Source organism: Protobothrops mucrosquamatus, unplaced genomic scaffold (genome assembly GCF_001527695.2).
Source record: "Protobothrops mucrosquamatus isolate PMUCROS unplaced genomic scaffold, P.Mucros_1.0 scaffold_56, whole genome shotgun sequence".
Taxonomy (NCBI): domain Eukaryota; kingdom Metazoa; phylum Chordata; class Lepidosauria; order Squamata; family Viperidae; genus Protobothrops; species Protobothrops mucrosquamatus.
Window position 1 is genome coordinate 18,342 of NW_015386132.1, and position 22,717 is coordinate 41,058.

Consider the following 22,717-nt stretch of genomic DNA (forward strand, 5'->3'; position numbering starts at 1 on the left):
AATAATAATAATAATAATAATAATAATAATAATAATAATAATAATAATAATAATAATATAAATGTTCAAAAATAAAAGTAAACAAATAAATAAACATTGCTAGTCATTTGGAAAGACTTTTTTTTTGTTTCTTTGACACAGGCATAGAATCCTTCTGTTTCTTCTGACACCGATTTATCAGAATCTTTTTCTTTGATAAGACTAATCCTATGAAAAAATAAAAGCCATCGTGCTGCCCTAGTTAGAGTCATGCAGCCCAGTTCATATGTGTGGAGGATTTACTAGGAAGTAAATACAGAACTGCAGCCTAAAATGGGAGAAAGGAGAAGGATATTTAATTCCAGACCGCAGAAAAGAGCTCAGCACAGCATATTCTTCTGAAGTGTTAATGCTCAGTAAATGGAGGGGGAAAGATCACTCTTCTTAGAAGGAAGACAGGGAAGGGGTTGGTGGCATTACTAGCATAAGAAGCAGGACTACAGCTGTGTCTACCACTGTGATGCCCATCCTACAGGGTGGGATGAAAGAAAGAAGAATCACGCAGACTTCAATAAGGAGGTTTAATGCAAGAATTAGGAGCGAGGGACAGAATCTCAGAAACACTTTTATTAGTGATTTCATTTAGGCAAACATTCTTTGAATGTTTTGAAGTTCTTCCTGAATTTTTTGCACCCCAGCCTGAGCTGCTAGTTATGAGATAAACTACTAAAGGCCTCTTCTCCCAGCTGTTGGTTGTTGATATCCGATTTCTTTCTTAGGCTCTTCACAATCTCCTACACATACCTGGTTTCAAACAAAATTCTGCAACTCCCACTCCCCCTTTCTTCCATTTTTTTTTTCATACTCACTAACATGTGCACCGAAGTCTATGCTTTCTTCTTCCTTCTCACCCCATTGATCTGCAACTTGGGAACTTCAAAGAAGCCAGGGGACAGAAACCTTCTTGCTCATTTTCCCAGCAAAAGGCAAACTTTCTAGGCACAAGCCTTTTGAACAGTGGAGATTTCTGTAGGATTGATAGTCTGTGGAAAACTTTGTTTTCCAACTGATCTGTTAGCACAGAGGTCCCCAACCTGTGGGCTGCGGCCCAGTAATGGGCCATGGCCTGCTGGCCACCGGGCCGTGGGACAGGCTGGCCAGTGCGCGCATGTGTGCTTGCATACATTGTGAAGAGCCTTGTGCTAGCACCACAGCTGTATCCTGTGAAAACAGGATGCCACCGCACCGCAGGGCATAAAAATAGGACACCGCTGCACTGCGGGGGCTTGAAAATAGGCCGCTGCTGCGCCTTGGGGCATGAAAACAGGATGCCGCTGTGCTTCAGGATGTGAAAACAGGACACCGCTGTACCACGGGGCACGAAAACAGGGTGCTGCACCACACAAGAACAGGGCCGGGCTAGTGAGTATCCCACTGGTGCTAGCTCCGCCCCGTTTGCATTGCATGCATGCTCATGGCCCTGTGCATGCACACGCACACGTGTAAAATACTTCCCCCTCCCTTTCCCTCCGGTCCGCCAACAGAGAAAGGTTGGTGACCTCTGTGTTACCAGGATGCTTGAGGGGAGTGGAAGTGAGCATCACAATCAACATTTCTGATTGAGAGATCAACTTTGGTGGAGGGGCAGAGAGATGTAGTTATATTTTCTTTTCCAATTGGACCCTCAGTCTCCAAGGAACATATTCTCATAACAGTGACTGGCACCTAGAGATTCCCAATCTCATTCCATCACATATTCTGAATGAAATGATTCCGATCTTCTGCAAAGACAGAGCCTTCCTCCTTTAATTAAAGCAGCTAATTCCCCCCCTTCCCCCCAGATTCCACGTGAGCCTGGAAAAGTTGCTGCTCTTTAATAAATCAAACCATTAAAGCAATACATCTTTATTGCACTTCTTAAAGCAGCTGCGTTGTTTTTTCAGAGTCAGGTATAGTGCTCATGTGAGATCCAAAACAATTAATCTGAATAATCTGAAAGGGTCACAGCCTATGGAGTAGAGAGTTGGTCTCTGACAGAAGGCCACCTGAAGTATAAGCTGGATTGACAAGATCAGAAATGAAGAGGTGATAAGCCGCTTGGGAAAGCCAAGGGAAATCATCAAAACAATTAAAAAACAAAAATTAGAATATTTCGGACATGTGATGCGACACCCAGAAAAATACGGCATACTCCATTTAATCCTCCAGGGAAAGATTGAAGGCAAACGAGGTCCAGGTAGAAGAAGAACATCGTGGCTTCAAAATCTAAGGGACTGGTTTGGACAAAACTCAGCAGCACTTTTTCGTGGGGCTGCTGATAAAAACAGGATCACCAACATGATCGCCAACATCCGATAACAGATATGGCACAAGAAGAAGAAGAAGATTTGGCAGGAAAGGGATTTAATAGCTGTTGCTGATGAACTACTGGTCCTGTAAAAATTATCTCAAAAAAGTAGCTCCCATAATTAATGGAATGAGCTATATCCACTCTAAGGGGTTTCCCTGATTTTCCATGCTTCCCACTCAATGGTAATAAGTGGCTGGAGTATTTCCAATCATCCCATGGCATTTCCTGCTCCAGTTGAAGAAAGCTCAGAGCAGCAACAGTAAAAAAACAAAAAACAAAAAAACATAATGGCAGCTGGAAGACAGTACATACCAGGACATCATCCTGCAAAGAAGACAGCGTAACACTTGCCTCATGATATCTGGCACAAATATTCGAACTGCATTACTTGCACCAAGATGTGATGATGCATAGGTTGTCATCTACCCACTTCCTTTGCCTCCCACAGACACTGTGGATGAGAACCTCAGTGACTGAACAATGTTAGCTCTGTTCCCCATTTGCAAAAACTCGTATTTTGTCACATTTTGCCTCCCGAGCTGCAAATCTTTTGTGGGGAAAGGTATCTTGATAGCTTTGTACTTCCAGCTCATAGGAACCACTGACTTTTGCACATGATAAAATGAATGTGTCCAGGCGGATATAAAGTTATTTATAGGAGAGTGCAACAACCAATTTCATTAACTTTTTGCTTGGAATTGTAAACACATGACCTGTGAAATGATATTAGTTACTATGAGATCTGCAGAATTCTAGTGTGAGCAGCAGAGTTTTTGGACCTTGACTTTCGTATTGCAGCTTTGGGAGTTCAAGGCCATCACAGATGAACACAGTCTTTGAGAGATGGGGAATGGAAGTGATGGCGGCGTTCAGGAAGTACCCACCAAGGCAAGTGGTTGCAGATTAGGCTGGTGGATGCAAAGTTTCTGGATTTGTGCTATGACAGTGATGGCGAACCTTTTAGAGACCGAGTGCCCAAACTGCAACCCAAAACCCACTTATGCATTGTTGGGTGCCGGGTCGGTGTGGCCCATTGGGTGAGTGTGGCCCATTGGGTGGGCGTGGCTGTGGTGGTAACAGCAGACTGGGTGGGACTAAAAAGTTCAATCAATCAATTCCAACTTTGCAAGATTTTTTTTTCCTGTGAGAAGTTGAAATTGACTGATTGAGCCTTTTTTTTTTTTTTGTACACGGTGGCGGAGGCCTAAAGTGAAAAGATTTTATAAAATCCTGCTGAAGGCCTAGGACTGGGGTGACGGCGCTCGTGCCCACAAAGAGGGCTCTGAGTGCCGCCTCTGGCACCCGTGCCATAGGTTTGCCACCACTGTGCTATGACATAAAAATAATTTAGTGGAATTGTTGCTACTTGGAAGTGAACTGAAACTCAGGCTAATATTCTTATGCAGCATACAAATCAGCATGGTATAAAGATATTTTGATGCTTTCTCAAGATAGGTTAGAATTATTTAGCTTTTTTCATTTTGCCAGTTTTTTTTTAAGACCAGGCTATATCTACAAGTTAAGCAAACTGGAAACCAGAGGCCACACAGGGTTGTCTGGCCCCCTTTATTATTTACTTCAAGTTATCTTTTAAATGCTTATCTTCACGAGAATGTATCTAGTTTACAAATAAACTTTTTTTGCTAGGTTTGGTAACTGAGTATCACAAACAAAACAATAATAGAGATGATTCTTTTTTGTTTCTTGCTATCGTTATTTTATTGGAACTTGGAGAAGTTGAAAGGAGATGAAAGAATGATTGGTTTCTTTGATTTCTTCTAAAAATCTGAATCTATTTCTTTCCATGTTCCATTCTCCTTAATGTATCTATACGGTATCTAAACAGCGTTATTTAAAACAATTTCATGAGTTTAGCCATTTGTCTCTTCTGAAACTATCTTCTTTTACTCTGGACAAACAGAAGCGGCAATTTCCTTGCGTGATAATTCTCCCAGTACTAGATACTTCACTCTTGACTTCCATGAACTGCTGTTCCAGAGGCTTCTTCTTTCATTTTTGCAATCAGTTGGCAAATGGAGAGTATCAAGGTCTGAACTGCACTGTTGGCTGTTCTCTCTGAAAATCTGTATCAGATGAAACAGAATGCAGTTGGGATTGGTTGACATTCCTGTAATCCTGGCCTCTGCCTTCCCATCGTTACTAAATCTAGAAGCTCCTCTACTGGACAGCCTCTCCTCCATCTGCCTGTTTGTCTACTGAACCTTTTCTCACAGTCTTAACTTACGGAAACCCAACAGGGATAGCTATATGCCAGGCTTCCCACATTGTGGAAGGCCTTGGGAAACTGTGATTTGTTGACTCAAGTTCTGCTCCAGGAAGGAATACTGCAAAGACAGATCTGTAATGTTTCTGCCTGCCATGGGACAGGTGTCCACGTGGTAGAAATTCCCACCCCATCCTGCCTCTCAACCTCTGAGAGTTTCCCCCTTAGGATTCAGGACACTCAAACATCACCCCTGTATGCTCCCTGGTTGCTACAAGAGGCAGTTTTGCCACACCCCTGTACCATGGCCCACTGAAGGTTGTTGCTTTCTCAGGGCCACAAGGAAATTCAGTGAGAGTATGGGGCAAGGTGCAATGGGGCAGGGCTTTGACCGAGGGAGCGAGTGCTGATGGATTCATTGGAAGATGGAACCTGACAGGGAGGACAGTTGCATGTTGACATAAAACTAAAGGTTAGTGGCTGAGGAGAAGTGGTTCTTTTCCCAATATCACTGCATCTGCTGGCCTTTCTGAGCAATCTCTGGCTTCACATTCACATCCAGAAGCAGGAGATGAGATATTCTGCTCCTCATCCTTTTATTTTTTTAATATTTTCTCCTGCTCTGAAACTTCAGTATTCCGGTTCATTCTGACTCCTAGTCCTTGACTTGAACCCCTGCAGCAGAGCTACACTTCTTTGTCACTACAAACAAAATTCAGAGAAATGGCAGGATAATAGAGGGTTTTTTTACTGACTAGCCAAGTTTTTTACTGACTAGCGCTGCTTAATGCACAACTAGAAGCTGAAGGTGCAAGTTATTTATGCCCTTACTTGGTCACCTTTCTTGCAATGTTCACAGGAGAGGTTTTTTTTTCATTACACTACAAGATGTCCATGTGTTGACCAATGGAGGGATAGGGAGGAGGGTTACTTGATTCATTCTATACTGGCTATTGTTCCTATTCCAGAGCCCAGCACCTTCCTTCTTTGCGATTCTGCATAAGACTTCTGTACAATCTATCCTGAGACAATATAACTTGCACTGGCTTTGATGCTAATAAAGTTGGTGAATCAATAGAGTTGATTCAGCTTTTGTACTTTCCCTTTGCCAGGAAAATAAGAGACCTTTTTGTTGATCTCAATATTTATGGTTAGAGATGTTACTAAGAAGGCTGGGATCAGGCAGTGTAGAACAGAGATGACGTGCTTGGGGGGGGGGGAAATAACATTAGTCTATTTGTAGGACAAAAGTAATATGTAAGTATACTGTGGCAAGTGAAAGTTCTACATTGGTTGCATAGAATGCAAAACATATTATGCTTTAACTCAGAAAATTCATTAGCCTAAGACTGAGGTCCCCAAACTTTTGGGCACCAGGGACCGGTTCCATGGAGAGAGGTTTTTCCATGGACCGGAGGGGGCATGGTTTTGTGTGCCACATGCATCATGCAGATGGGGCTTTGCTTGTTTGTGCGGACCGGTTGCTGGCATATCATGGCCCAGTACTGGTCCACGGACTGGGGGTAGGGGACCCCTGGCCTAAGAGCAAATCCTTTTTGAGTGACCACAATTGGGACCAGCCATTCAGTTGTTAAATGAAACTCTTGCTAAGTGGAACCGCAAGTATGCTTACAATCTTCATTCTGCTGTCCTTTGCTTTACAGAGCTATGAAGGTCAAAAACGCAAGGATTGGTTGCAAAGTTATTTTTTTCATCACCGTCATAATTGTGAATGGTTGCTTTATGAGGCCGCTGCTAAATGAGAACCACCTACACGGTCCAGTTGCAGTCACTTCCATGGATGTTTGATAAGAATGGGGCAATTTGATATTAGTTTAGTGGCTAGTTTCTAGATAAAAACTGTCCTGTACCGTCTCCTCGGATTTGACCTTCCTAATGTTACAGAAGCATCCAGTCTCGTGATTCTAGCTATTTCCTTCCTAGCTCTCAACATTTCCAATTTTCAGGATCAGCAGTTGGCAAAGTCTGCTTCAGTTTCTCTTACCTTGGGTCAAGATTTTGTACATACTGCAAACAAGTCTTCAGCTTAAGAAGTTTGTCTTCTGAACTCCATGAATCTCTGGCATCTTTACCAAAGAAGTCAGGGTCATCCTCTGCTCCAGATGTACTTGGGATGCTTATGTACAAGGAAAGAGCCACATGTGTACAGTTAAAGATAAGAAAACCCATTCTGTATCCATGTACAGGTAGTCCTCGACTTAGGATCACAACTGAGCCCAAAATTTCTGTTGTTCAGATATTTGTTAAGTGGGTTTTGCCCCATTTTACCACTTTTCTTGCCACAGTTGTTAAGTGAATCACCACAGTTGATTAGTTAGTAACCCGGTTGTTAACTGAATCTGGCTTCCCCATTGACTTTGCTTGTGAGAAGGTGACAAAGGGTGATTGCATGACCTTGGGACACAGCAACGGTCATAAATATGAACCAGTTGCCAAGCATCTGAATTTTGATCACATTATCATGGAGATGCTGTGAAAAACAGTCATAAGTCACATTTTTCAGTGCTGTTGTAACTTTGAACAGTCACTAAACGAACTGTTGTAAGTCGAGGACTATCTATATGTTGCAATTCTTCCCTCTTCTATAGAAAACTCTCATCCCATCCACCCGAAAGCAAGGTGTAAATTGTAAGATAATGCATATGGGTACACGTCATAGAAATAATTCCTATAAAACTGTTTAATTTTTCCCACTCCTCAAAGCTAAGGATGCCCCTGACTTCCTGGAGCACATTTCTCCAGCTTATTGTACTTCATATTTTAGATCTGAAGCTCCCAGAATTTCTGGCATTCCCTATATTAATTGATTCATCTGCTATTGTTTGCAGAGTTCTTGCTCAAAAATTAAGGGAGGGAGGGAGAGATCCATTTATCACGTATCTTCTGCAAGAATCATAATAATGATCTAAAAATTTGGGAACTTTACAATTGAGATCCTTCACACATCTGTCAAGTAAATAGATACTACCTGTCTATGATTATGAATAGTTCAGTAACTTTTATTTATTGTTCTATTTTCTTACCTGCGCTTGTAATTCATCAGTGTTTCAAGTAACTTGGCAGCTTTTTCATATTCTCTTCTCATTCCTGCATCATGCATCAGTTTGAGTTCAATTTGCCGCTGGTGTCTGGGATTGGTAAAGAATAACTCTGAGTTACTGTATACTTTGTACTTGCAATTTTCACTATCTCTGTGGTAACAAACATTGTATATCGTCCCTCTGCTACCGTATATAAAAACTAGTCCTAGACTTGATTGGACTTTTGTTACTCCCCAGATTTTTTAAAAAAGAAGGAGAAGGGAGTTTAATGTTGACTTCATGCAGCTGAAGAATTGGAGTTATAAGGCTCATATAATATATGACCTCTCCTTCAGTTTTTATTTTTGTTTCTTAAACCAAGTTCTGTAGAGTTGAGCAACTGAACATGTACAATTGGATTTTAAGCATGTCTGGAGAAGGAAAACATTTGTGTCTTTTTCCTTTGAGAGAGGGAGGGTAACCCATTAGTTTGGAAGATGGACATATGTTTATGTTTATCATGACACTTTCATATGTTTATCATAACACTTTCCTTTCTGCAGGGTTTTTTTAACTCTGAAAAACTTTAGAACTACAAAATAAGTAATATTTCAACCCATTTGTGTTTCTCTGATAAAGTATTGTATTTCTTCAACCACCTATATTTTGAATTAATTGAACTGCAATATGTACTACAGTGCCTCAAATATGGCAATCTTCTTCCTGGACTTCTAGCTATGCAGAAAAAAAAATACTTTCTGTTAATCAGCAACTGGTTTGGATGTGAAGCACAGGAGAAAGTTAGAATTAGTGACTAACACATCTGGCCCAGTATATAATCTGAATATTCAATTGTTTTCAAATGGTGAACAGATGCTGAGTATTCAAAAATAATCTGATTTTCAATACATCACATATCCTGTCTTTTCTCTCCTTCTGCCCTCTTTTTGCAAGTTTACAGAGATGATATGGGTGCTTAATCAAGCATTTATCAGACTGTCCAAGTGCATCACAAACAATGGAAAGTATCCCCATGACTGCCAACATTGCTTGATGCTCATTTGTGGAATTAAGGCAGCTGTCCAAGTATTTGGGAACAGGTTACCTATCACTTTCTGGCTACAATCATATCATCTTTGAATGGTTAATCCAACTCTAAAATCAGAAATCTGGAGCTATAGAAGGGATTCATAGAAATGACTTTACCTTTCCAATGAAGGAAATGATGTGGAGATATGAGCCAAGATCATCACTGCCACAGCTAGCTGCCTAAGTCCAGTCACCACTGATGCCATGATGCTTCATAAAATCCAAACCAACATTTATGAGTAATCAAAAATTATTGTCTTTTGATTTCTGAAAATTGCATGTGCCAATGCAGTTCTCAATCAATCAATATTCATTAATCCCTTAATATATAAGCAAAGGGCCATAGGGAGAAAATGCACCCTGCTTTCAGATGTATTATTAGTCTGTCTTCCCATGAATCTCAGTCAGAATTCTGGGAGTTGGAGTCTTGACACGTAAGGAATCTTAGCATACTGTAAATTCATCTACTGTGTACCTGTCCAATGTCCATAGCTCTCCCTGGATGAGATGGTCAGGGACAGCAAAGAACTGTATAATAATCAGCTCAGTTATTTTGCAAATCACCTTGAAAAATAATGATTCCTAAAGATCTCATGGGCTGCTGGTGACCCTTTCCCCATAAAGGCTTATGAGCAACCATTTGACTTTACCATTTCCCCAAGCTATAGAATTTTGATGAAACGTTTTATTCTGCAACGTGTTGTTTTTAAGCAGCTTGTATATGTGTGCTGTTTTGTTAAAACTTGTATTTGGCATAGATTTTTTAAGGTGCAGTGCTAATGGGACTGAAGGAGGATGAAAATCCTACTGCTAATGTGCCTATATAATAAAAAAAAAATCCTGAAAAGACAAACCGAGCAATGCTCAGATGATCTTGGATACATCATGAATAAAACTAAGCACCAACCCTGAAACCATCAATTTTTTTCATTTAAATTGCAAGAACCTCTGGTATAGCTCCCTCCCATGGAGAAAGGAGATTACAGAACAGAAGATGATTAATAAATAAAATAAGATATGTAGGGGGGGAGAGCAGAAAAGAATTCAGAAACACAGGAGAAATAGAAATTCTATTAGACTTGTGATTACATCCCTGCATACAATGACAGTTTGTTGATGCCTCTTTCAGACGCCAACATAATTTGAATATTTGCACCATGCTAGTTTTCCCTTAGAATAATCTAGTGCTCTTTGAGGCTTGATTTATAGTTGTAGGAGAATAAGTTAGTAAACTATTCAGACAGCACCAGTTTAGATAGCAAATGCTGCATGGCTTGAAATAGAGAACCTTCACAGAAGGGAGAAAAAATGTATTGTTTAATATCTTCTATTTCCAGGGAGTTTTTAACATCAAACATTTAAAATAGCACTTATAGCTATAGCACTTAGACTTATATACCACTTCACAGTTCTTTACAACCCTCTCTAAGTGGTTTACAGAATCAGCATATGGCCCCCAACAATCTGGGTTCTTATTTTACTCACTTTGGAAGGATGGAAGGCTGAGTCAACCTTGAGCTGGTGAGAATCGAACTGCTGGCAGTGGGCAGAATTAGCCTACAATTATACTGCATTCTAACCACTGAGCCAACACAGATCTGAAAAAAAAAAGATGCCCAACCACCTATTATCTAAGATTTCCTATGGGATTCTCAGCTTTCTTATATTCTATAGCTGGGAGACATACATTATGAAATATGGGAGACAGGGCCTTTTCAGTTGTGCCCCCTAGCTATGTTTGGAATGCTTTTTGTTGAAGGCAAAAGTAGCAAGTGATAATTTTTTAAAAGAGTGATTTCATCTATGATTATAAATTAAATAGTTTGCTCTTTTTAAAAGCTCAATTAAAGTCTGGCTACTGTCCCAAAGTTTGTAAGTTTATTGATTATATATTATTGATTACTTGACTTTATACCTTATAGTTGTTGTTTTTTCTTTTACACTGATTTGCATTATTTGATTTTTTTCCCTCACCCTCATATTGTTGCTAGCCTAACACATTTTAATAAGTTATAGAATTCATTGCATCGCTTCAGTAGTCCTACAGCACTGAATTCTCCAAGATCAAGAAAGGCTGAGGAAATCTGTCCAGGTCAAAATCTATGATTTCAAGCATCAAATAATGAATGTGTTTCCAGGAGATACTTGCACTGGCTTCTTCTTATCTCAGCCCTGTTAGGATATGCTATGTAGAATAAGAAAGGGGAAATATAGGATTTTAAATCAGTCAAACCAACAGGAAGAAAAAGAAGCATGTGATGTCAGCCAGAAAGATAATTAAAATATTGAAACAAAAGATCTGCTGTAAAACATCCATACCCCTTCTCTATAGTTTTGGAATAGGTTTGGCACCCTCAAGTGAAGAAGGAAGAATATGACTATTTTTGTACCAGCAACTACAAGGTAAGTCCCTTTAGCTGATGGACTTTGAGTAAAATTAAATATGCAACGATTTTTAAAAATAATCACATTAACCTCAGTGGATTTTTTTTTTAAATCAAAGCATCCAATTACCTTAGAAACATCACACATAAACTTAGACTTCAGCCTATATCACGATGGCAAAATTACGACTTTCTACTGTGATTGAGAGTTAGAACAAAATGCTGCTAAAGCCATGTCCCTTAGTCAGGTTTCTCTCATTACTGCTAGAGTTACAATAGTAATGAAATGTTGAGGCTTAGCATCACCTGTCCAGGTCCCAAAACATGATGGATGCTGCTCATGTTTTTAGTGCCCTCCTTTTCCCATTGCTGGTGAAGGGGATGGGAGAGTGAGGAATGTCCCTGAATTAGTTGTCCAAAGGCAGCATCGAGCAACAGGCAACTTTAAGACTTAAGACTTTAAGACTTCAACTCCCAGAATTCCTCAGCCAGGATGCATCTATTCCCATGAATGTGCTATGAAGCTCTCTCAAACCTTGCATTGCTTCCTAAGTTCCCTTCATAATACTGTAGTTGTGCTCATCTTTCCCTCCTTTTCCTTGCAAGTGTACACAAAGTTGCAGAGGTAGTTACTTCATCTCTCAGGTCCAGAGTAGCATTGATGCCGATGAAGAATAGTGGAGTACCCATACTGAGCATGTGGTTAAAAGTATCACGAGGCATTTGGACAGGATTCAGGTCCTAGCCAGAAACTCTCTTTCTCAATCAGACATTCTTCATTGAAGAGCTTATGTGGGATTATTGTATGGGGAAAAACAAGATCTTAGAACTGTGCCCCAGAATTCCTGCAGTTTTTACACAGCATCTTTCTCCAGCCCAAACCCTACAACTGAAAGTTTGTAAGTCCTCAAATATGTGTCGCCTATGTCTAGGGCAGGGGTAGGCAACCTTGGCTCTTTTATGACTCGTGGACTTCAACTCCCAGAATTCCTGAGCCAGCATGGCTCAGCATGGAAACCTCTCCCTTTTCCCTCAGCATGGCTGGCTCAGGAATTCTGGGAGTTGAAGTCCACGAGTCATAAAAGAGCCAAGGTTGCCTACCCCTGGCCTAGGGAGATTTTCAGTCATCCAGGTCATGGTTATCTCAAAGCTTCATCTAAGAAGCTTCTTAGATGAGAAGCAAAAATCTTCCTCAAGGAAAAAACAAGTCCAGCTGCCTTTTGAAAAAGCACCTTTGAAACGTGTAGCCTTTGCAGAATGCCTTCAAAGCAAATTAAACCAAAAATAAATTAGCTATTTCTTCATACAATTATCTAGGATGAATTTAGTGCTGAAATCTCCAAGCATCCAATCTGACTAATAAAGTCAGGTAAAGTCCCCTTCCCAATACTTACACTGTTCAGAGATGCTGCTTTGGGCCAAGCAAACTTCTGCTTCTCAGTACCCGCAATGCCACAACAAAGCTTGGTTCTCCTATAAATACCCTACTCTTATCAGCAAGCATTAATTGAGCTAAGGGTAATGCTTACTGGCAAATAAGCTAGAATGAGTTTTTAATTTCCTAATTTATTGGCAAACATCCTTGAGATGATAGCAAGCATAATGAAAGTGATTGATCTGGGGGAATCACAGTGCTATCATTCCTTTCATCTTTATATTACCCTGTTTGATAGGAACCCAATTTATATATGTTTGCTTAGATTTGATTTACCAGGAGAAATAGTTATGTACCTGGAATGTTCCTGATTCATTCTGAATGATGGGTGTGTCAGAGAAGTTATGATGATCAGATTACTCATCATTTTCTAGAATTGTTCATAACAGTCTGACAATCCTGGCTTGGTCATAAGCATAAGCTGCTCGGATTAATTGTATGGGAAGGAAGGCTATCTCAAGATAAAGCTCTCGGCAGACTCCAGTTGTGCACATATTTCTAAGTTATGCTCGAATCCCAAGCAGGAGGGGTCCTCTGAAGCAAATTGAATGTCCACATCCAGATTCAAATACCCCAAGGCATAGGTGCTAAAGATTACTCTTTACAAAATTGTACAAGAGGGCTTTTTGGTAGATTTCTAATGAAAGAACTATGAAAGAATGGATGGGGGGGGGAAAGAAATCTATCAATACTGATTTGACTGGAAAGACCCATTTTATTACTTATTTAAATCTTCAGATGTCACCTTTCTGTCGTGTATAGTTTTTCCCAGTTTTCTTGGAAACCATTTGGAGACTATTTCTGTAAATAATGCTATCTCCTTTAAGTTGAGCTTGATGTGGTAGATTGCCATGCCCCTGATATTGCTTTGGCCACAATGTAGATGTGATTTGTTGTTGCTTTCTTCTTGCTATGGTCTATTGCAGTGGTTCTCAACCTTTTTAATGCCGTGACCCCAACCGGTCGTAAGTCGAGGACTAAACCGGTCGTAAGTCGAGGACTAAACCGGCCGTAAGTTGAGGACTACCCAACCAGTCGTAAGTTAAGGACTTTCCCTGCCCGGGAGCGCCGCGCATGCGTGGTTCCGCCCCCTGCGCCGGCCAAGGCGTAGCTGGCAAGCGGCAGAGACGGAGCAGGCCGACCACCAGCTGGCCCAGCCCAGGGGAGGTAAGGCACCCGCCGGAAAAGGGGGAAAAAATTGCGGACAAAAAAAATGGACAAAAAAAAAATGGCGGACAGCCTTGCTTGGCGACCCCCATGAAATGGTCGATCGACCCCAAATGGGGTCCCGACCCACAGGTTGAGAACCACTGGTCTATTGAGTCAATTCTGACTCCTGGTATAAAGGTATAAAGACAAGTCCCTTCAATTCTTTTGGCAATGTTTTCAGAGCTGGCTTGCCACCACCTTCTTCCTAGGGCTGACAGAGAGCAACTAGCCCAAAGACATGCAGATGGCTTCTGGGACTAAAGCAAGACTTGAACTCATGGTCTCCTGGCTTCTAATCCAGCACTTTAGCTATTAGGCCATCCTGGCTTTGCTTTCCTACAGGATCCCCCCCCCACACCTTTCTATTCTAGCGTTGGGATGTGCTGCTGATCTGTTCAAGGCCAAGTTGGCTTAGCTTCTTTTATCATCATTTCAATAAATAGAAACCTGAATAGCAAGATGCTCGGAAAATAAATTTAGTAAATATTAAATATAAAACTGCTTCCTAATCTCTTTAGGCCACTGCATATTTTGCCTGGGAATAGTTGCCAAGAATCAGTGCTATGTATTAAACCTCCACCCTAATGTGATATTAACGTTGCACTGTTTGCTCAATTACAACTAGTATTTCCTTACAACAATCAAACAACAATGCTAATTTTTCCCATCTGTTTCCTCAGCAATTTTTCAATTAAAATCTGTTGGAAAAGTAATCTTGTGAAAAATATTTTATCTTGACACATTAAGACAGCCTGGTGCCAATGGGAAACCTTGATCAGGAAATTAAAGGGGGAAAAAGGTCATGTTTGTTTGCATGCTTTTGGGTAAGAAGAGATTGGAGATGATCTGATCGCTTTTCTTGGAGAGCTTCTTATTCATTTATGGGAAAGTTGGTTAAAATTATAAATACATGAGGGGAGGCAAAAGAGGAAGATTGGAGAGAGAAAAATATTTAAAAATACAGGGATCAAATTTGGAAACTGACAAATTATACTATTTTGGTTTTATACTTGTTTCAGTATATGCTTTCTGTAAGTCTATTTCATCTTGTTTCTGTATTGTTCTGTCATCTAAAAAAATAAGCAAGCATTTTTTAAAATATCTAAATATCCTTTATTTGAGTTATGTATTTTCCCAAAAGAAAGTATATTTTCTGAGGTAGGAAAGCTTTAGGGCGTGCAAAATCCAGTGTATACTTTGCCAATCTAAATATTAATAGGACAGATTGATTTCTACTGATGCTGGCAGAGTCTGAGTTTTGTAAGAGTTTCTGCTTGCATTCAAAATACATTTGGTCACAGATCATCTCATGCTGTAAGTGGGTCAGTCCCAGCACTGGCTCTTGTTAAGCTAAATCTATGTGAAGCAGAGGAAAATCATGCAGTGAGAGAGGGCGGCTTGCACAATTACATTTCTGTATCGTTGTTCATATGTATTTTTTTCTTCCTAGCGTTTTCCAGCAAGTGCAGGGTTTGCTTTTTTTCAGATCAATCGAACTTTGATCCATTGGTTGCAACAGGAATTAACCAGCCTGACACTGTGGGCTGGGAGAGAGTGACTGGCCCAAAGTCACCCAGCTGGCTTTCATAACTAAGGCAGAACTAGAACTCACAGTCTTATGGCTTCTAGCTTGGTACCTTCATCACCAGATCAAATCCACTCTTTTTATCATTGTTCATATAACCTGAAGCTGTAATACATTATTGTGGTGGTGGGCTTTTTTTTTTAGGAAAAGGTATGCAAGTAGATTAGTTTTTTAAAATTAGGTTTTTTTTTAAAAAAATCCCTATTACTCTGTTTTCACTACTGTTCTTTTCTTTGCCCTCTTCTGTCTGCCAATTCTGTTAGTCAAAGGGTAGATAAATCACAAGCAGGGAGGGGGGGAAAAAGCATTATCCCCCCCAAAACTGGGCAGTTCTTTTTTATTAGTATGCTTCTAAGTAAGCACAGGATTTATTTAATTCAATAGCAATACAGTATTAGATGATTTCGTGATGGATACAGCTGCCCTCTAGTGTTTCCTTGTCTGAATCAAGTCGCAGTTATTAGATACCATCTTTTTCTGCTACCTTCTGAAAAGATTATTGATACAATCAAGCTGGAAATTGTTTGAATTTGTAGTACGATAAAATCGGCAGAAACCTCAGCTTTGTTAAAGACGTGCCCATCAGGAAAGCCTTAGAAAACCATGCACAGGCAGTCCTCATTTAACGACTGCTTCGGACTGCGACTGTTCAAAGTTATGATAGTGCTGAAAAAATAACTGTCTGACCAAGTCTTGCATTTGTGACCTTTGCAGGATTGTAAAGCAAAGAAGAGCTGAAGCAGGATCATAACATAGTTGCTGTTCCACTTAATGACCGCTTCACATAATGACTGTGTTGCTGGCCCGACTTGTGGTTGCTAAATGAGGACTACCTGTAATAGTTTTGCCAAAACATATGAACCACGATAACAGTTCATCATTCTAAAGCATGGGTCTCATAGGCTTCTAAAGCAATAGCATCAATAGGAGCAGGTTGTAAAAGGGAACTTTTGTGTGGGGGGGTGGGGGGGTGGGGGGGAGGATAGGAGAAAGGCCTTGAATGTCCATCTCCCACTGCACTTTCCACATTTTCACTGCAGCAGAGCTCAACCACACCTCCCCACAAGCGCAACTGATTTGTGATCCCTGGTCTGGAATTTGATTTATTATGATAACAAAGAACAGGAGTGAAGTAAAGTTACTGACTGCAAAGCAGACTATAATATGATATAAAATATGAATTGGTAATACTATAACGAATAGCTAAAAACAAAATTTCATTGGACTGAAGATCTACTTCTCCCCTGATCCTTATAATTAAAGACTGCTATATTAAAGAACATTCCTGAATGGCAAATTTCTGCTAAGATCTGCTGTCATTACAGCACAAAGTATTTTTATTTATTTATTAATTATACAAACTGCCCATCTCCCACAAAGTACACAAAATAATCCAAATAGCAGATACTTAATTGTGAATACATTATTTTGATTAAAAAAATGCAATTTAAGAACTTGTTTAAAATAAAGGGGATTGGAATACATACATATCTGCAATCCTAATCCTTGTTTTATACATGTGAACTCCTATGCTGCTAAAGACAAAAATATTTGGAAGGGCTGCTTGTTTAATCGGGGAACCCCCAGCGTTTTCTGAATATTTAGTGAACCACGAAGTTATAACTTTTGAGAAACACTGCACTAAATAAATGGCATTTGCAAAGGTAGATTGCTGAACAAAAGGAATAGCCCAATATTTATAAGCCAACTCTTTCCAAATCTTTAAAACACATTTCTAAATGATTTTATTTAGCTAGATTCCATAATAAAGGCAGCCCCAATATGCCCATGCTTTTGTAAAACCAATTTCACAAATATTATTGTTGCTTTTATTTTTGAAGGACTATCTCTGACATTTTCAAATGTGAAGGGTTAGGCTTTTGCGGAGGTTGGGATGTCTTTTCATAAATTTACAACCTATAAAATACTTTGCACAATGTTGCTGATCTTTACAGTATCCTTTTAGCACACTCCTGCGAATGGTGCAAAGAAATGGCAGATTTCTTATGATGATGATTGATGGACTAATGATGGCAGAGTAGAGTTTTGACTCTCATACCAGCAATTCTCCAAACATGAGGTGGGATGTCTTTTTTCCCATGGCAGATCTAATGGTGGTTTTGAGAATGTGACTTTTCCAGAAAATTAGTCCAGAGAAAATGATTTAATACCAGTTATCCTTTATCTGGAAAAAGATAAACAAGTCAGGAGATCCAAAATGTTTGTTTTAGACCGTGGTTACTTTAGCGTGTGTAGCAAACAATTTGATCTATTTCTTATTTTGCTGTGGCTAAATTAATAGACCCATTTCTACACCTAAATACATTGGTGTGTCTATTTCTCTTACAGATTCAAAATAAATCAATCACTTCTGTATCTCCTCTCTCTCTCTCTCTCTCTCTCTCTCTCTCTCTCTCTCTCTCTCTCTCTCTCTCTCTCTCTCTCTCTCTCTCTCTCTCAAGATACCTGCAAGTGAGGCAGAATGAAGTATATAAAAATACAAAGAAAGAAAAGCACAAATGAGTTAAATTTAGCAGCTTGGCTTAATTTTTCTTGAAGAACTTTCCTCAGGATACTGATACTCCAATAAATAATTGAGAGGGAAATGTGGGCACCCACTATGAGCAAGCAAGGCAGAGTGATAGTGATGGTGGCAATAGGGCCCTATCAGAAAGCATTCAAGGCTCCAGGCTCTTCACAGTGTTTTTGTACATCACCCATATTGACAGCTACCTCAGTCATTGCTTAGAACAGTGTTTCGCCATCTTGGCAACTTTAAGACATGTGGACATCATTTCCCAGAATTCCCAGTCAACACACGGAGTCTTGATTACTGCTGGTAAGGAAGACATCAGATCAAAAAGTGGTTTGGAATTTTTCTAATTTTTGCTACAGTATGCAACCAAGATCTTCACAATCAGCTTTATGTCTAGTTTAATGAAAAGAAAGACTAGGGGTGATATCAATCAATCAGAATAGAGCTAGAAGGGACCTTGGAGGTCTTCTAGTCCACCACCCCCTGCTCAAGCAGGAGACCCTATACCATTTCAGATAGATCGCTGACCAGTATTTTCTTAAAAACCTCCAGTGATGAAGTACCTACTACTTCTGAAGGCAAGCCGTTCCACTGATTAAGTGTCCTCACCATTAGGAAGTTTCTCCTTAAGTCCAGGTTGCTTCTCTCCTTGATTAGTTTCCATCCATTGTTTCTTTTTTTTTTCCAAATTTTTTTTATTATTTCTTGTCTTGCCTTCTGATGCTTTGCAAATTAAGTTGACCTCCTCCTCCTTGTGGCAGCCCCTCAAATACTGGAATACTGCTATCATGTCACCCCTTGTCTTCTGGGGTATTGGCTATTCCTGCCAGCTTAATGTCATCTACAAATCTGATGAGTTCTCCTTCTATTCCCTCATCTAAGTCATGTATAAAGATATTGAAGAGTACTGGACCTAAGACGGAATCTTATGGTACCCCATGCTTCCTTCCTTCTATGTAGATATAATACCATTAAGGACTACTCGTTGAGTACAGTTTGTTCGCCAGTTACAAATCCATCACTAGATGCTGTCTATCCCACATTTTTCTAGTTTACCAAAAAGTAGGTTGTGGTCTACTTTGTTGAATACCTTGCTGAAGTCTAAGTATACTATGTCCACAGCATTTTGCTGGGCTACTAATTTTGCCACTCAAATAATTAAATAAGATTGGTTTAGCATGATCTGTTTTTAACAAAGCCATGTTGGTTACTAGTTATAACTTTATTGGTTTCTAGATGTTCACAGATATATTTTTTTAATTATTTTTCCCAGCAGTGTTCCAATATCTAAGGGGCTCTCACAAAGAAGATGGAGTCAACTTGTTTTCCAAAGCACCTGAAGGCAGAAGGGAAACTAATCAGGAGAACCAACCTAGAACTAGGGAGAAATTTCCTGACAGTTAGAATAATTAGTCAGTGGAACAACTTGCCTCAAGAAGTTGTGGGAGCTCCAACACTGGAGGTTTTTAAGAAGAGATTGGACAACCATTTGTCTAAAATGGTATAGGGTTTCCTGCTTGAGCAGGGATTGGACTAGAAGACCTCCAAGGTCCCTTCTAACTCTGTTATTCTGCTATTAATATGTATTTGTAATTAGAGATTAATCAACCTGGCATTCATGAATAGCATTTTCAAGTTCAGAGGCTCTACAGAGTAATTACTGCTGTCATCACAGCTGTAAAGAAGGAGATTATAAAATAAGATTAAAATTCACCCTCTAGCTAGCAGGCCATGGGAATTACCTGAAGGGTACCCATTTGGGAAAGGTTGGATTAAAGGATAATTTGTCTTGGTAAAGAACAGCAGTACAAATTAATCCTTTTGTTTTGATGTAGCTTAACAATGGATAGGCATTTTATTGCACAACTGCTCTACTCTGTAATCATATATCTGAATCATTAGAACTAGTAGAATACCATCTGGAGACAATCGTTTTAAGAGAACTGAAAAATGATATGATGGAAGGCTCATTATCCTTATCCACAGAGCTTGAATTTGTCTTACTCCTCAGAGATTTTGCTTGCCTTTTTAGAACTGTCACTAGAAGCCCTGGCCTGTTCTGAATGACAGCTAATGTTTTCCATCATCTTCTCCCTCTCCAAGCAAAGTGCCAATACAGTAACTCCATAAGGAGAACACATCAAGCAGCCTTCAGCTCTTAAAGTGATTCCCGCAAACTGGGAAGCAGGTGGGATATCTAAACAGGATTCTGGAAGCATTTTAGGGTGCAAATCTCCATTAGAAAGCAAATAGGAGAGATATTCATTTAATACTTTGAACATCTTTTACAGTGCACACCCTAGTTATCTGCATGCAAAGATGTCTGCAAGTATGTGTGTCAAAAAGTCAAGATGGCGGCAGTGCAACAGTGCAATCAAAGTCCACAATTTTTGTACACGTCAAGCTGAAACGCCTTTGAATCCGTGATCACAGATAGCATCTTGATGTGTTTGACACCTCCACCTCCTGGATGATTTTACATGCAGAATAGGAAAGCGCAATGCTTCAGATCCAAAGGGAAGGGGGCAAGGACCTTGCATGTATCAATTCTTTCTTAAATAACGTGTGTCTGGTCCTGGGCTTTTTATGGTAGCCATGCTAGCCCAGGATAATATGCTTTTCAGGTAAAGAGATGCCACCTTCAGCATGTTCTTTACTGACCCCAAATCTGTATTTTCCTGGAATTGTGCAGTTGTATACAAGCTCAAAGCTAGACACACCTTCTTTCAGGAAATACAGGTAGGAATACTTGGCGTCCCCACAACCTTTCCAAAGCCCCTTTACTGCACTGGCTCCAAAGTGCAGTAAATCCATAATACCATCATAGCATTCCCTTTCCAGGCAGACACATTTTGGCCAGGATGCCACAAGTATAACCAAAGCCCAGTTTTATCCTAAGATTGCCTTTACTGCTTCATTCACACTACGATGTCTAATCTAGAGATGACCTTGAATGTTAACACTTAATTGGTTATCCAACCCATCAGTTTGCAGGAAGGGGCAGCATTCTGGCCTACACTGAGGATGCATATGAAAATACTTGTGTAAATAAGCCATCTACATTCAAAAAGAAGAGTCTAATTCAAAAGAAACTAAAGCTTTGGATCAATACATGTTCCCCTGACATTCTCACTAATACATCAACAGAGGTGCAAGAATGAAGCAGAAAACTGCTGCAGTATTTCCCGGCTAGTTAGCCCTATATACAATGTCAAGCCACGAGCAAGTACATAAAACGATACATGCTGATTTCTTCCTATCTCCATTAGAAGATTGTTTTAATGACGTGAAGTTAAGAATCTATTTAAATTGCCTATACAAATACTCTGCTGTCCTCTGTTCTTTGAGAACATAAGTCCTTTAAAAAAAAAAAAAGGCAGGGGGACAAACTAAGCCCTGGTCATTCCCTGTTAATTTCAATTGAGTGTCTCACTGAATTTAGAACTCATAAAACGCTGGACAAGTTTGTGATCTGGAGGATCATCAAAGTAAGTGTTGCGTCCTATTTAATGAAGAAAAGTTCCCTTAAGAACCCAGTTAGGGAAATTAATGATCCACTATACCGATACCTGCAGCGGTACACTTTCAAATGCAGGCATACATCAAATGGTTAACAAGAAGCTTCACCCAGACAGAACACCACCCTTTGAAAGATCTTACTTGATGAAACGTCTTCCAGAAAGACAGTAGTTACCTTGTGGGTGTAGGCTAGAATAAACAGAGCAAATAGAAACCGCAGTGCCGGCTGGCGACTCCCAGGGGGAGGGCCTTCTCGGTGGGAGCTCCCACCCTCTGGAACGAACTACCCCCAGAGATCAGGGTGATCCCGGATCTCCCTTCCTTCCGCCGCGCCCTTAAGACATGGCTATTTCAACAAGCAGGACTGGCCTAAGGGGAATTTTTAGCGGGGTTTTAAAAACAATTTTAAAATTAAAAATGGCCAAATCTAATATTTTATTTTAATTCTGTTTTTAATGATAGTTTTGGGGTATTTTTGTATCTGTTTTTATCAGGCTGTCAGCCGCCCTGAGTCCGCAAGGAGAAGGGCGGGGTAAAAATTTAATTAAATAAATAAATAAATAAATAAATAAATAAATCTTGGGGGGGGGGGAAAACCCACTGGACTGACTTTCAAGTTAACAACACCACACATTTCCAGGATATCCAAATTTAAAGTTTAGGTGGGACATTCATCATCCAAACCAAAAGGCAAAGTATTAATGCATCTTTCCATCCCTCAATATATTGGAAAGGTTATGAAGAGATTGCTATAATCTACCTTTCCTGGTTAAAACCTCCAAGGCAACTATTAGATGTAACATTTAAATATTTTTTAAAATATTTAAAATACATTGACTGTATGTCAGCACACCACATGTACCTCCAAGCTGGTGAGTTGTGAGCAGTATGTTCTTTTTCTGGATCTTTTGATCAAGGGGAAACAAATTTTTTCCTTGTAGAGTATATGAAATCATCAACAGCTGCAGATTGACTTTATGTTCCCTCTTATTTCACATCTGGCACCTTTTGAAATTAATTTCAGAATAGCTCTGAGGCAAACTCCATGACCAATCAATGCTGCACGCTGAGACCGAGAAGGACAATTATTGAGAAAGTGCTGGTATAAGGGTCAGGTTTGGATTTTCTAATTAGTACAATCTGATATATTTATATATGCAAAGTTTAGAACTGCATTTACAAGGTTATAACTCAGTGTGGGATCACGCATCAGATTCAGATATACCAGTAGCTTGGTTTTGGTTTAAGGGTCAACTAAATTCAGGAGTATGGATACTGATTATTATTAGCATTAATTTGGAAAGCTAATCAGGCTTATTAATATTAACCAGGAATCTCTAAAATGTTTCCTACAGCAAATGGAAAA